At 49.2% G+C, this 15,047-nt stretch overlaps 1 protein-coding gene and 4 non-coding genes across 6 annotated transcripts in view; 4 read left to right on the top strand and 1 right to left on the bottom strand.

Annotated features, from left to right (window-relative positions):
* Positions 1–15,047, bottom strand: part of LOC138571570 (tetraspanin-33-like) — a 935,706-nt gene that overhangs the window by 368,963 nt on the left and 551,696 nt on the right. The gene's annotated exons all lie outside the window — the stretch shown is intronic.
* On the top strand, positions 4,183–4,254 carry TRNAW-CCA (transfer RNA tryptophan (anticodon CCA)). Its single transcript has one exon. It is a non-coding gene; the product is annotated as a tRNA-Trp (tRNA).
* TRNAN-GUU (transfer RNA asparagine (anticodon GUU)) lies at positions 5,077–5,150 on the top strand. Its single transcript has one exon. It is a non-coding gene; the product is annotated as a tRNA-Asn (tRNA).
* TRNAW-CCA (transfer RNA tryptophan (anticodon CCA)) lies at positions 11,770–11,841 on the top strand. The gene has a single exon. It is a non-coding gene; the product is annotated as a tRNA-Trp (tRNA).
* Positions 12,636–12,709, top strand: TRNAN-GUU (transfer RNA asparagine (anticodon GUU)). The gene has a single exon. It is a non-coding gene; the product is annotated as a tRNA-Asn (tRNA).

Genomic DNA, 15,047 nt, shown 5'->3' with positions numbered 1-15,047 from the left:
GGGATAGTATCTCTCCAGCTCTGAAATCTCTTCACTGGTTCACTGGCTCCCATTGGATGCAAGGATTATATTCAAAACCCTCTGCATTGTCCACAAGGCTTTCTGGGGCCTGGGTCCAAAATATCTTCAGCTATCCCTCCGCAAATACCTCCCCTCTCGAGCTCTTCACTCCTCTAACTCCAACTCACTCAGGGTCAGTCGTTTTTCTAGGAAACGAGCTGGGGGTAGATCTCTGTCTTCGGCTGGGGCCTCCTTCTGGAACAGCCTCCCTGTCACTCTAAAACTTGAGGAGAACCATCTCCGGTTCCAGAAGCACCTCAAGACCTTCCTCTTTTCTTCTGCCTTCGCTCCCCCTCTCCCCTGCTGATCTGTTCTCTCTTGGCACCATGCACCTGGCCACCCTCTGGCTTTTGGGCCCAGGTACCTGCTCATCCTGTCACCCTCCCGCACTGCTTCCGGGCCACCCCTTGCACTGGGGTCTGTATCTGTACCCATACAGCCCCCCCTTTTTCTTCCAGCACATATCGGACCTATCCTGTCTGCTGCCTTAAACCTAGCACTTGCAAATTTCTGGCTGCATTACCACTGTTTGTTGCCTTTATTATTTATTTATTGTTATTTATCTGTTTCTCCTCTGCTTCGCACTTTCCACCTCTCCCCCCCTTCCATGCACTTTTCCTCTCCCCCCTCTCCCATGCACTTGCGCGTTCTCAATGTCACTGGGCCAAGTAAGATCGCTGTTTTGTTCTCCCCTGTTCCCCTCCCTTGCCTTGTCGAGCTCTGAAACACTTGTGTACGAGCGCGATAGAAATAAAATATCAATCAATCAATCTTGTGATAATTGGTGGCTATTAAATGTATCTTTGTCACCGTTGTAATGTATGCACCCCCTGGGTGCCTCTGACTGTTTTTGCTCTAAGCAGGAGGTCCCTAACCACTATGGTTCTCCCTGCTTCTGTGCCTTTCCCCCGTTCTCCCCTGACGAGCTTTCCAGACAAGTCTGATCTATGAATGTCTTGTCAAAACAGGTTCACCCCAGCTCCTCCAAAACCATCAAGGACCACATCGACTCCCTGGCTCCTGCCCTGATCGACTTCTGCAACCATTCCTTCACCACTGGAGTCTTCCCGTCCTCCCTTGTGCACTCCCTTCGGCACCCTCTTCTTAAGAAACCCTCTACCGACCCGTCTTGCCTGGCCAACTATCGCTCAATCTCCATCACTCCTTTCCTTGCCAAACTCCTGGAAAAGCTGGCCATCTCCCAGCTTAATCATCACACTGAATCTGTTGGTTGCCTCCGTGACCATCAGTCTGGCTTCAGAGCTGCCAGAAGCATGGAAACTGCTCTCTTGAACATCTGTGAAGACCTGCTCTCCAACCTTGACTCCAACACCCCCTGTGTTTTCATCTTGCTTGATCTCTCTTTTGCCTTTGATACGGTCAACCATGCCATCCTGCTCAATCCTCTCCATGATAACGTGGGGATCACTGGTCAGGCCCTGGCATGGCTGAATTCTTTCCTCTCAGATCGACATTCCCCGGTTCAACTTGGGTCCTTCCTCTCCTTTATCTCTATCTCTACCTAGGGTGTTCCCTAGGGGTCTAACCTCTCTCCCTGGCTGTTCAACCAATACCTGGCACATCTTGCCAACTGCATTGCCATGCTCTATCCCAACTTCCAGTGCTATGCGGATGACACTCAACTCATTTTCAGCCACCTCTCCCCCCTCACTCATCTCTGATTGTCTGTCCGCCATCCAGGAGTGGTGTGCTGCCAATGATCTCTTTCTTAATGCCAGTAAGACTGAGACTCTCCTCATCAGCACACCCACTCCCTGTCATTTTCTGGCCGGACTCTCTGGGCCCTCTTCCTGCTCCCACCTGTGAGGCTAAAAACCTCGGGATCATCATCGACTCCACACTCTCCTTCTCTCCTCACATCTCTGACGTCTCTAAGAAGTCACACTACCAGCTGCACCTCCTTAGAGGTATTCTTCTTTTCCTCTCTTTCCCCCAGAAGCTCACTGTCTCCAGAGCTCTGGTCCTCTCTAGGCTGGACTATTGCAACAAACTCTTTCTAAATCTGCCTGCAATAATCCCTGCCACTAGGATTGGGCAGTTACCCTTCTCTCTCCTCCCAAACCTACCCTCCAAGTCAGGATTGGTTTAGGGGTGTGGAGCAACATATGGCAATTCCCAATTGTAATCGCCCTTTGTTCTCCTTTCACCTTTTTGGCAAAAACGATTTATGTATCACAACTTCATAATTTTACTAGCAACTGCCATACTAAACATATATTCTGTTTCAGCTAATCATGGGGAATTAGATAAGCGGCCACAAAATCCGTATCATGTAGCATGGCCATGTGGCACCTTTCTGTCATTTCCATAAAAATACAACAGTTATGAATATGTAAGTTATTAAGCACATCCCTAATTTCAATGTCCACCGCTCACCAACTCTCACATTTGGAACATGTTCAGATCAGCCAGAAACCTAATTTAACTGGCCCTTACAGTTCTCAGAGTTACAAGAAGATGAATTGGATATCCCCAAAATAGCCTGGAAATTACATAAGTTTCAATAGATGAAATCCATCCGCCTTATAATGGCTGTTAAAAAGGCCTAAATGATAATAGTCCTTTTAAATGAATTATGAATCTTCATGTGGGACAAATGGCCCTGACTCCTGCCTTCCGGCCCTTTGTTTTCACTGGCTCAGCCTGTGGCCAGAGTTTTTTTTTTATCAGTCTCCTTTGTGCTGGAAGCTGGCTCCTTGAAGTGGGTGCCCCCATTTTCACAAATATTAGTCAAGCTCAAGCCAGGGGGTAACTTTTCTTGAAGTCAATGCTTTCAGAGCCAACAAGTCTGGAGAACACTGAATTTCGAAGCCTTAAGCAGGACATATTTATTGTGGTTTGTCATTAGATGGGACATGTGACATCCAGGGCTGGAAGTGGGAGATGTCCTTGTGAAGTTTTGCCTACAGCCAGCAAATGTGACTGCCTTGGGCTGACAATTTCCATGAAGACAAATTGGCTCTTCAAATGTCACTGGAGGTTTGTAGGTGAAACATAATATACATTGCTTTTGGTCAACCCGCACACATGTTTTGTTTTCCTGACATTTTTCGTGGAGCAGTGATATATTTTTTTCAATTTTTGACTTTATGAAACCATTTTTATTTGCACACACCTGTGCCGGCCGTTTTTGTTTTCAATGTGTACAAATCATGTTTTCCATGTGACAGGGATCTTTGATTCCTCCTTCATTTGCAAATTAAAATGCTGCTTGTCTGTTGGTCATGACGGGTAGGCCCCTTCCCACGTGGCTCTTTAATTTAACTTGAAAAACCACAACAAAGGCCATGCCGTTTTTGTTTCAGTGTTTAAAATCCTGCCATTCATGTGAAACAGACTTCTGTTCAGGGCCTTTAAATGCAACCCATAGGCAAAATACAGGCAAACCTCCTAATTTGCATATGGCTTGCTCCAACAGAAGTGATGTCACACAAAAGGACATTACAAGGAGCATCATCAGTTTTTGATACTTGGAGGAACCACGGAAGTGACTTAGAATGAGTTGCCATAAGTAAGCCAAGGGGCAAATAACTTTGTTGTGCAAAATACCCAAATTAGCACTATTATTATATATGGAGCACCTTTATAGTCATTAGGCCTTGTTTTATAATAGCATGATATAATAACATAAGCTATTAACATTGCCACACACCCTAACTAGGGGCCCCCTCTATTTCCAATCCCACTTAAAGCACTGGGTGGGAGTTATATAAAAGTGCAATATGAAATGGGTTACTGTTGCCGAGATAACCCCCATGTGAAAGATCATCTGTGGCACAGGTGCTTTTGTGTATTTTCCGGGGTTATGTAATATTTAGTATCCCGTGCATTTGCATCTCCCCCAGTCTTCGGCTGTTTCCGTCGCTGCAGGTCTAACCTGGGTAGTAATAAAGTGAAGCCTCTGCAGACCGAGCTGTGCTGAGCTGCGACCATTGGGGGGACTGGAAGGGCACGGGGCGCACAACATTACATAACACCGGCGGCCTGACTGTCATTTATCTCGCGCACAAGGCAGAGTGTGTTGGGCGTTATATATGTTGTGTCCATGTATGCGCCCTCAATGTCACCAGTCCACAGAGTGTGGGCACTTTCCTGAGGCGGGACCTCGTGGCGCAACGGTAGCGCGTCTGACTCCAGATCAGAAGGTTGCGTGTTCAAATCACGTCGGGGTCAAGTCTGCCTTGTTTTTTGTATCGCAATATGAAAATGTATTTATCGTAAATTGTGAGGTCGTTTTTAGCCAATACTGCACAAAAGTCATGCACAGACGTGTTCCTCTAGAAACGGACCCCGGTCTCTAACCATTGCTTCTTTTTTATTGTACACTTAGCCGGTAAGTATCACAGCTCCCCGCCCCCACCACCTCCCACCACCAGAGTCCCTGCCTTCAGGCAGCAATTATAAAAAAAAACGAAGGCATGCAGGAGTAATGGAGAGTTACACTCCCAGGAATAGGAGAGGCATGAACAAATGAAGGAATAGAAAAGGGTTCCAGTCGAGGAGGTTGATGCCCTCATATGCAAGCATTGGATGAGGAAGAGGGGCGTGGGGGTAATGGGGCAGATATGCCAAGGGCACGTTTTTTCTGTTTGTTTGCATACATGCCAACATTATCCACTCCATTTGGGAGGCAAAGTCCAGTTCTGGGTTTATAATGGGGGCATCCACGACTACAAGTCCCAGAATGCAAAACGAAAACCTGGAATTGACTGGTGTCTCCCAAATGCAATGGATATTGTTCTCATAAATGTGTGTATCTGGTCGAATTGCCACCATTCTGAAAGGAGTTGTTGGACAAAGAGAAGAGGACACGTGGAAACTCAGACCAGGGTTTCATGGACTGGTTTGCACACGGGAGGAGCAGGAACGCACGTGTCTGTGTTGCTATAGGATCTCCATGCATTCCTAAACATCATACATATAAACAAGCTCTATATCCATGCGTGCTCTGCTATCACAGCGTGACATCTGCTCAGGAAACAATTGCTCTCGCCCGTCTCTGTGGCGCAATCGGTTAGCGCGTTCGGCTGTTAACCGAAAGGTTGGTGGTTCAAGCCCACCCAGGGACGAGTTCTTTTTTCTACCTCTTGGAGCCTCCCTTTTCCCCATTAAACAGCAACGTCGGATGCTGAGAGCAGAGAGGACCCACAATGACGCTGCCGCCATACTGATACACAAAGTATTTATAGCAGCGGGTGCGTCTGCACCCCAAACGGCTTTAACATCTGAAAACGGTTTGCTAATGGTGTAGGGGTGACCGGAAACATGTGGGCATGAGGGTGTGCGGCTGATATCTGTGCTCATAGACAATAGATGTGGCCTGACATGGCACCAATATCCCGCAACATGTGGTGGGCAGTGGGGCTCCTAGCAGCACTGTGCACTTCTCCCCTGGCACTGGGTGCAGCAGTACTGCCCTAAAATGCACCAACGGCCGGAGAGAAGGGCCCTATGAAAAAGCCTCTGTTCCTAGTGAGGGAATAGCTATCGCTCTGACATATAGGGCACAAAAGACCCCGCCGGCCACGCAGCCTTCTCTGATCTGGAGTCAGAGGCTTGCGCCACGAGGTCCCTTCACAGACATATAGCGCAATTGCAGGTACTAGGGACACTGATGCGGCAGGTAACCCAAGTACACATAAAATAACAAAGTATTCTGCCGCGGAAGCGAGAGCAGAGCAAAGCAGCCAGGGCGCAGCAGATGTAGGAAATACTCAAAAGCCACTGAGCCACAGATGATTCTTCACATAGGCCATGGTGGTGGCCAGGCCCGGCTGAAGATGTGTCGGGCCCATTGTACATGATGGTTGGCCATCTGAGGCTCCCGTGGTGGGGCATCAGGCCCGGCCTTAGGAAGGGGGCGAGCCGGGCGAACGCCCATGCCGCCACGCCCCCCGGGGCGCCTTTAGCCCCCCGCTCCAGGTCGGGGAGTCTTTCAAGGGTTCCCCCGAGCTAGCGTGGTGGGAGAAGGCACGCTGTTGCTGTTGGAAGCGCCTGCGCTCTTGATATCAAAAGGCGCCATTAGCCCCCAACCGCGCCAGCTCGGCAGAGTCTTTCAAGGGCTGAGCTGGCATGTTGGGAGAAGGCGTGGCAGGCGCTCATTGTTGTTGAATGCGCCTGCGGCAGCGGACCGCATTTAACAACAATAGGGTGCTAATGCACCCATTTATATCATTACCTCCTCGCTGCAGCGAGGAGGTAAAAAAAAAAGTGGCACATCCTGGCCCGCCCCTCCTCCTCTTCCCTCTCCATCTGTGCTTGCTGACCCTCCTTTAGCCACCCTCCCACCATCCTTCTTGTCCTTTCCTCTTTTCACCCCTGACGAGGTTGCTCGACAAGTCTGATCTATGAAAGCCTCTTCAAAACAGGTTCATCCCTGTTCCTCTAAAAGCATCAAGGACCACATTGACACCTTCGCTCCGGCCCTTGCTGATTTTTGTAACCACTCCTTTGCCTCTGGATCCTTCCCCTCCCGTCTGAAGCACTCCTTTGTGCATCCTCTTCTCAAGAAACCCACAGCTGATCCTTCTTGTCCAGCTAACTATCGCCCAATTTCCATTACTCCCTTTCTTGGCAAACTCCTGGAAAAGTTGGCCATCTCTCAGCTTTGACTTCATTCCAATTCTGTTGGCTGTCTCCATGACCACCAGTCTGGCTTCAGAGCTGCCAGAAGCATGGAAACTGCTCTCCTAAACATCCGTGAAGATCTGCTCACCTACCTTGACTCTAACATTCCCTCTGTCCTCATCTTCCTCGATCTCTATTCTGCCTTCGACACGGTCAACCATACCATCCTGCTCAACCGTCTCTGTGAAAACTTGGGTATCACTGATCAGGCTCTGGCCTGGCTGACCTCTTTCCTCTCAGATCGACCCTCCCAGGTCCAACTCTGGTCCTTCCTTTCATCTATCTTCCTCTCTACCTGTGGTGTTCCCCAGGGGTCTCACCTCTTGCCCTAGCTTTTCAACCAATACCTGGCTCTCGCCCACTGCATTGCCATTTTCTGCTCAAATTTCCAGTGCTACGCTGACGGCACTCAACTCATTTTCAGGCTGCCCTCTGCCACCTCCTCTCCCTCTCTCATCTCTGATTGCCTAACTGCCATTCAAGATTGGTGTGCCGCCAATGATCTTTGTCTGAATGCCAGCAAGACGGAGATCCTCCTCATCGGCAAACCTTCACCACCCTTTCCTCTCACTCTCTGGCCGGCCTCCCTTGGCACTTCTCCTACCCCCACCTGTGAGGCTAAGAACCTCGGGGTCATCTATGACTCCACCCTTTCCTTCTCCGCCCACATCTCTGAGGTCTCTAAAAAGTCAAATTTCAGACTGCACCTATTCAGAGGTACTCTGCCTTTCCTCTCCTTCCCCCAGAAGCTCATGGCATCTCAAGCTCTGGTTCTCTCTAGCTTGGACTATTGTAACAGCCTCTTTCTAAATCTACCTGCCTCTACTCTGCGCCCTCTGCAACTAATTCAGAACAGGACTGTGAGACTTGTCCTTGGCCTCAACCCCTGGGATCGTATCTCTCCAGCTCTGAAATCTCTTCACTGGCTCCCATTGGATGCAAGGATTATATTCAAAACCCTCTGCATTGTCCACAAGGCTTTCTGGGGCCTGGGTCCAAAATATCTTCAGCTATCCCTCCGCAAATACCTCCCCTCTCGAGCTCTTCACTCCTCTAACTCCAACTCACTCAGGGTCAGTCGTTTTTCTAGGAAACGAGCTGGGGGTAGATCTCTGTCTTCGGCTGGGGCCTCCTTCTGGAACAGCCTCCCTGTCACTCTAAAACTTGAGGAGAACCATCTCCGGTTCCAGAAGCACCTCAAGACCTTCCTCTTTTCTTCTGCCTTCGCTCCCCCTCTCCCCTGCTGATCTGTTCTCTCTTGGCACCATGCACCTGGCCACCCTCTGGCTTTTGGGCCCAGGTACCTGCTCATCCTGTCACCCTCCCGCACTGCTTCCGGGCCACCCCTTGCACTGGGGTCTGTATCTGTACCCATACAGCCCCCCCTTTTTCTTCCTGCACATATCGGACCTATCCTGTCTGCTGCCTTAAACCTAGCACTTGCAAATTTCTGGCTGCATTACCACTGTTTGTTGCCTTTATTATTTATTTATTGTTATTTATCTGTTTCTCCTCTGCTTCGCACTTTCCACCTCTCCCCCCCTTCCATGCACTTTTCCTCTCCCCCCTCTCCCATGCACTTGCGCGTTCTCAATGTCACTGGGCCAAGTAAGATCGCTGTTTTGTTCCCCCCTGTTCCCCTCCCTTGCCTTGTCGAGCTCTGAAACACTTGTGTACGAGCGCGATAGAAATAAAATATCAATCAATCAATCTTGTGATAATTGGTGGCTATTAAATGTATCTTTGTCACCGTTGTAATGTATGCACCCCCTGGGTGCCTCTGACTGTTTTTGCTCTAAGCAGGAGGTCCCTAACCACTATGGTTCTCCCTGCTTCTGTGCCTTTCCCCCGTTCTCCCCTGACGAGCTTTCCAGACAAGTCTGATCTATGAATGTCTTGTCAAAACAGGTTCACCCCAGCTCCTCCAAAACCATCAAGGACCACATCGACTCCCTGGCTCCTGCCCTGATCGACTTCTGCAACCATTCCTTCACCACTGGAGTCTTCCCGTCCTCCCTTGTGCACTCCCTTCGGCACCCTCTTCTTAAGAAACCCTCTACCGACCCGTCTTGCCTGGCCAACTATCGCTCAATCTCCATCACTCCTTTCCTTGCCAAACTCCTGGAAAAGCTGGCCATCTCCCAGCTTAATCATCACACTGAATCTGTTGGTTGCCTCCGTGACCATCAGTCTGGCTTCAGAGCTGCCAGAAGCATGGAAACTGCTCTCTTGAACATCCGTGAAGACCTGCTCTCCAACCTTGACTCCAACACCCCCTGTGTTTTCATCTTGCTTGATCTCTCTTTTGCCTTTGATACGGTCAACCATGCCATCCTGCTCAATCCTCTCCATGATAACCTGGGGATCACTGGTCAGGCCCTGGCATGGCTGAATTCTTTCCTCTCTGATCGACATTCCCCGGTTCAACTTGGGTCCTTCCTCTCCTTTATCTCTATCTCTACCTAGGGTGTTCCCTAGGGGTCTAACCTCTCTCCCTGGCTGTTCAACCAATACCTGGCACATCTTGCCAACTGCATTGCCATGCTCTATCCCAACTTCCAGTGCTATGCGGATGACACTCAACTCATTTTCAGCCACCTCTTCCCCCTCACTCATCTCTGATTGTCTGTCCGCCATCCAGGAGTGGTGTGCTGCCAATGATCTCTTTCTTAATGCCAGAAAGACTGAGACTCTCCTCATCAGCACACCCACTCCCTGTCATTTTCTGGCCGGACTCTCTGGGCCCTCTTCCTGCTCCCACCTGTGAGGCTAAAAACCTCGGGATCATCATCGACTCCACACTCTCCTTCTCTCCTCACATCTCTGACGTCTCTAAGAAGTCACACTACCAGCTGCACCTCCTTAGAGGTATTCTTCTTTTCCTCTCTTTCCCCCAGAAGCTCACTGTCTCCAGAGCTCTGGTCCTCTCTAGGCTGGACTATTGCAACAACCTCTTTCTAAATCTGCCTGCAATAATCCCTGCCACTAGGATTGGGCAGTTACCCTTCTCTCTCCTCCCAAACCTACCCTCCAAGTCAGGATTGGTTTAGGGGTGTGGAGCAACATATGGCAATTCCCAATTGTAATCGCCCTTTGTTCTCCTTTCACCTTTTTGGCAAAAACGATTTATGTATCACAACTTCATAATTTTACTAGCAACTGCCATACTAAACATATATTCTGTTTCAGCTAATCATGGGGAATTAGATAAGCGGCCACAAAATCCGTATCATGTAGCATGGCCATGTGGCACCTTTCTGTCATTTCCATAAAAATACAACAGTTATGAATATGTAAGTTATTAAGCACATCCCTAATTTCAATGTCCACCGCTCACCAACTCTCACATTTGGAACATGTTCAGATCAGCCAGAAACCTAATTTAACTGGCCCTTACAGTTCTCAGAGTTACAAGAAGATGAATTGGATATCCCCAAAATAGCCTGGAAATTACATAAGTTTCCATAGATGAAATCCATCCGCCTTATAATGGCTGTTAAAAAGGCCTAAATGATAATAGTCCTTTTAAATGAATTATGAATCTTCATGTGGGACAAATGGCCCTGACTCCTGCCTTCCGGCCCTTTGTTTTCACTGGCTCAGCCTGTGGCCAGAGTTTTTTTTTATCAGTCTCCTTTGTGCTGGAAGCTGGCTCCTTGAAGTGGGTGCCCCCATTTTCACAAATATTAGTCAAGCTCAAGCCAGGGGGTAACTTTTCTTGAAGTCAATGCTTTCAGAGCCAACAAGTCTGGAGAACACTGAATTTCGAAGCCTTAAGCAGGACATATTTATTGTGGTTTGTCATTAGATGGGACATGTGACATCCAGGCTGGAAGTGGGAGATGTCCTTGTGAAGTTTTGCCTACAGCCAGCAAATGTGACTGCCTTGGGCTGACAATTTCCATGAAGACAAATTGGCTCTTCAAATGTCACTGGAGGTTTGTAGGTGAAACATAATATACATTGCTTTTGGTCAACCCGCACACATGTTTTGTTTTCCTGACATTTTTCGTTGAGCAGTGATATATTTTTTTCAATTTTTGACTTTATGAAACCATTTTTATTTGCACACACCTGTGCCGGCCGTTTTTGTTTTCAATGTGTACAAATCATGTTTTCCATGAGACAGGGATCTTTGATTCCTCCTTCATTTGTAAATTAAAATGCTGCTTGTCTGTTGGTCATGACGGGTAGGCCCCTTCCCATGTGGCTCTTTAATTTAACTTGAAAAACCACAACAAAGGCCATGCCGTTTTTGTTTCAGTGTTTAAAATCCTGCCATTCATGTGAAACAGACTTCTGTTCAGGGCCTTTAAATGCAACCCATAGGCAAAATACAGGCAAACCTCCTAATTTGCATATGGCTTGCTCCAACAGAAGTGATGTCACACAAAAGGACATTACAAGGAGCATCATCAGTTTTTGATACTTGGAGGAACCACGGAAGTGACTTAGAATGAGTTGCCATAAGTAAGCCAAGGGGCAAATAACTTTGTTGTGCAAAATACCCAAATTAGCACTATTATTATATATGGAGCACCTTTATAGTCATTAGGCCTTGTTTTATAATAGCATGATATAATAACATAAGCTATTAACATTGCCACACACCCTAACTAGGGGCCCCCCTCTATTTCCAATCCCACTTAAAGCACTGGGTGGGAGTTATATAAAAGTGCAATATGAAATGGGTTACTGTTGCCGAGATAACCCCCATGTGAAAGATCATCTGTGGCACAGGTGCTTTTGTGTATTTTCCGGGGTTATGTAATATTTAGTATCCCGTGCATTTGCATCTCCCCCAGTCTTCGGCTGTTTCCGTCGCTGCAGGTCTAACCTGGGTAGTAATAAAGTGAAGCCTCTGCAGACCGAGCTGTGCTGAGCTGCGACCATTGGGGGGACTGGAAGGGCACGGGGCGCACAACATTACAAAACACCGGCGGCCTGACTGTCATTTATCTCGCGCACAAGGCAGAGTGTGTTGGGCGTTATATATGTTGTGTCCATGTATGCGCCCTCAATGTCACCAGTCCACAGAGTGTGGGCACTTTCCTGGTGCGGGACCTCGTGGCGCAACGGTAGCGCGTCTGACTCCAGATCAGAAGGTTGCGTGTTCAAATCACGTCGGGGTCAAGTCTGCCTTGTTTTTTGAAATTGTGAGGTCGTTTTTAGCCAATACTGCACAAAAGTCATGCACAGACATGTTCCTCTAGAAACGGACCCCGGTCTCTAACCATTGCTTCTTTTTTATTGTACACTTAGCCGGTAAGTATCACAGCTCCCCGCCCCCACCACCTCCCACCACCAGAGTCCCTGCCTTCAGGCAGCAATTATAAAAAAAAACGAAGGCATGCAGGAGTAAGGGAGAGTTACACTCCCAGGAATAGGAGAGGCATGAACAAATGAAGGAATAGAAAAGGGTTCCTGTCGAGGAGGTTGATGCCCTCATATGCAAGCATTGGATGAGGAAGAGGGGCGTGGGGGTAATGGGGCAGATATGCCAAGGGCACGTTTTTTCTGTTTGTTTGCATACATGCCAACATTATCCACTCCATTTGGGAGGCAAAGTCCAGTTCTGGGTTTATAATGGGGACATCCACGGCTACAAGTCCCAGAATGCAAAACGAAAACCTGGAATTGACTGGTGTCTCCCAAATGCAATGGATATTGTTCTCATAAATGTGTGTATCTGGTCGAATTGCCACCATTCTGAAAGGAGTTGTTGGACAAAGAGAAGAGGACACGTGGAAACTCAGACTAGGGTTTCATGGACTGGTTTGCACACGGGAGGAGCAGGAACGCACGTGTCTGTATTGCTATAGGATCTCCATGCATTCCTAAACATCATACATATAAACAAGCTCTATATCCATGCGTGCTCTGCTATCACAGCGTGACATCTGCTCAGGAAACAATTGCTTTCGCCCGTCTCTGTGGCGCAATCGGTTAGCGCGTTCGGCTGTTAACCGAAAGGTTGGTGGTTCAAGCCCACCCAGGGACGAGTTCTTTTTCTACCTCTTGGAGCCTCCCTTTACCCCATTAAACAGCAACGTCGGATGCTGAGAGCAGAGAGGACCCACAATGACGCTGCCTCCATACTGATACACAAAGTATTTATAGCAGCGGGTGCGTCTGCACCCCAAACGGCTTTAACATCTGAAAACGGTTTGCTAATGGTGTAGGGGTGACCGGAAACATGAGGGTGTGCGGCTGATATCTGTGCTCATAGACAATAGATGTGGCCTGACATGGCACCAATATCCCGCAACATGTGGTGGGCAGTGGGGCTCTTAGCAGCACTGTGCACTTCTCCCCTGGCACTGGGTGCAGCAGTACTGCCCTAAAATGCACCAACGGCCGGAGAGAAGGGCCCTATGAAAAAGCCTCTGTTCCTAGTGAGGGAATAGCTATCGCTCTGACATATAGGGCACAAAAGACCCCGCCGGCCACGCAGCCTTCTCTGATCTGGAGTCAGAGGCTTGCGCCACGAGGTCCCTTCACAGACATATAGCGCAATTGCAGGTACTAGGGACACTGATGCGGCAGGTAACCCAAGTACACATAAAATAACAAAGTATTCTGCCGCGGAAGCGAGAGCAGAGCAAAGCAGCCAGGGCGCAGCAGATGTAGGAAATACTCAAAAGCCACTGAGCCACAGATGATTCTTCACATAGGCCATGGTGGTGGCCAGGCCCGGCTGAAGATGTGTCGGGCCCATTGTACATGATGGTTGGCCCTCTGAGGCTCCCGTGGTGGGGCATCAGGCCCGGCCTTAGGAAGGGGGCGAGCCGGGCGAACGCCCATGCCGCCACGCCCCCCGGGGCGCCTTTAGCCCCCCACTCCAGGTCAGGGAGTCTTTCAAGGGTTCCCCCGAGCTAGCGTGGTGGGAGAAGGCACGCTTTTGCTGTTGGAAGCGCCTACGCTCTTGATATCAAAAGGCGCCATTAGCCCCCAACCGCGCCAGCTCGGCAGAGTCTTTCAAGGGCTGAGCTGGCATGTTGGGAGAAGGCGTGGCAGGCGCTCATTGTTGTTGAATGCGCCTGCGGCAGCGGACCGCATTTAACAACAATAGGGTGCTAATGCATCCATTTATATCATTACCTCCTCGCTGCAGCGAGGAGGTAAAAAAAAAAAGTGGCACATCCTGGCCCGCCCCTCCTCCTCTTCCCTCTCCATCTGTGCTTGCTGACCCTCCTTTAGCCACCCTCCCACCATCCTTCTTGTCCTTTCCTCTTTTCACCCCTGACGAGGTTGCTCGACAAGTCTGATCTATGAAAGCCTCTTCAAAACAGGTTCATCCCTGTTCCTCTAAAAGCATCAAGGACCACATTGACACCTTCGCTCCGGCCCTTGCTGATTTTTGTAACCACTCCTTTGCCTCTGGATCCTTCCCCTCCCGTCTGAAGCACTCCTTTGTGCATCCTCTTCTCAAGAAACCCACAGCTGATCCTTCTTGTCCAGCTAACTATCGCCCAATTTCCATTACTCCCTTTCTTGGCAAACTCCTGGAAAAGTTGGCCATCTCTCAGCTTTGACTTCATTCCAATTCTGTTGGCTGTCTCCATGACCACCAGTCTGGCTTCAGAGCTGCCAGAAGCATGGAAACTGCTCTCCTAAACATCCGTGAAGATCTGCTCACCTACCTTGACTCTAACATTCCCTCTGTCCTCATCCTCCTCGATCTCTATTCTGCCTTCGACACGGTCAACCATACCATCCTGCTCAACCGTCTCCGTGAAAACTTGGGTATCACTGATCAGGCTCTGGCCTGGCTGACCTCTTTCCTCTCAGATCGACCCTCCCAGGTCCAACTTGGGTCCTTCCTTTCATCTATCTTCCTCTCTACCTGTGGTGTTCCCCAGGGGTCTCACCTCTTGCCCTAGCTTTTCAACCAATACCTGGCTCTCGCCCACTGCATTGCCATTTTCTGCTCAAATTTCCAGTGCTACGCTGACGGCACTCAACTCATTTTCAGGCTGCCCTCTGCCACCTCCTCTCCCTCTCTCATCTCTGATTGCCTAACTGCCATTCAAGATTGGTGTGCCGCCAATGATCTTTGTCTGAATGCCAGCAAGACGGAGATCCTCCTCATCGGCAAACCTTCACCACCCTTTCCCCTAACTCTCTGGCCGGCCTCCCTTGGCACTCCTCCTACCCCCACCTGTGAGGCTAAGAACCTCGGGGTCATCTATGACTCCACCCTTTCCTTCTCCGCCCACATCTCTGAGGTCTCTAAAAAGTCAAATTTCAGACTGCACCTATTCAGAGGTACTCTGCCTTTCCTCTCCTTCCCCCAGAAGCTCATGGTATCTCAAGCTCTGGTTCTCTCTAGCTTGGAC

The sequence above is a fragment of the Ambystoma mexicanum genome, chromosome 1p (assembly GCF_040938575.1).
Source record: "Ambystoma mexicanum isolate Mex_15411 chromosome 1p, UKY_AmexF1_1, whole genome shotgun sequence".
NCBI classification, from domain to species: Eukaryota; Metazoa; Chordata; class Amphibia; order Caudata; family Ambystomatidae; genus Ambystoma; species Ambystoma mexicanum.
Note: the sequence above shows the minus strand (reverse complement) of the source record. Positions and strands in the feature narration are given on the sequence as shown.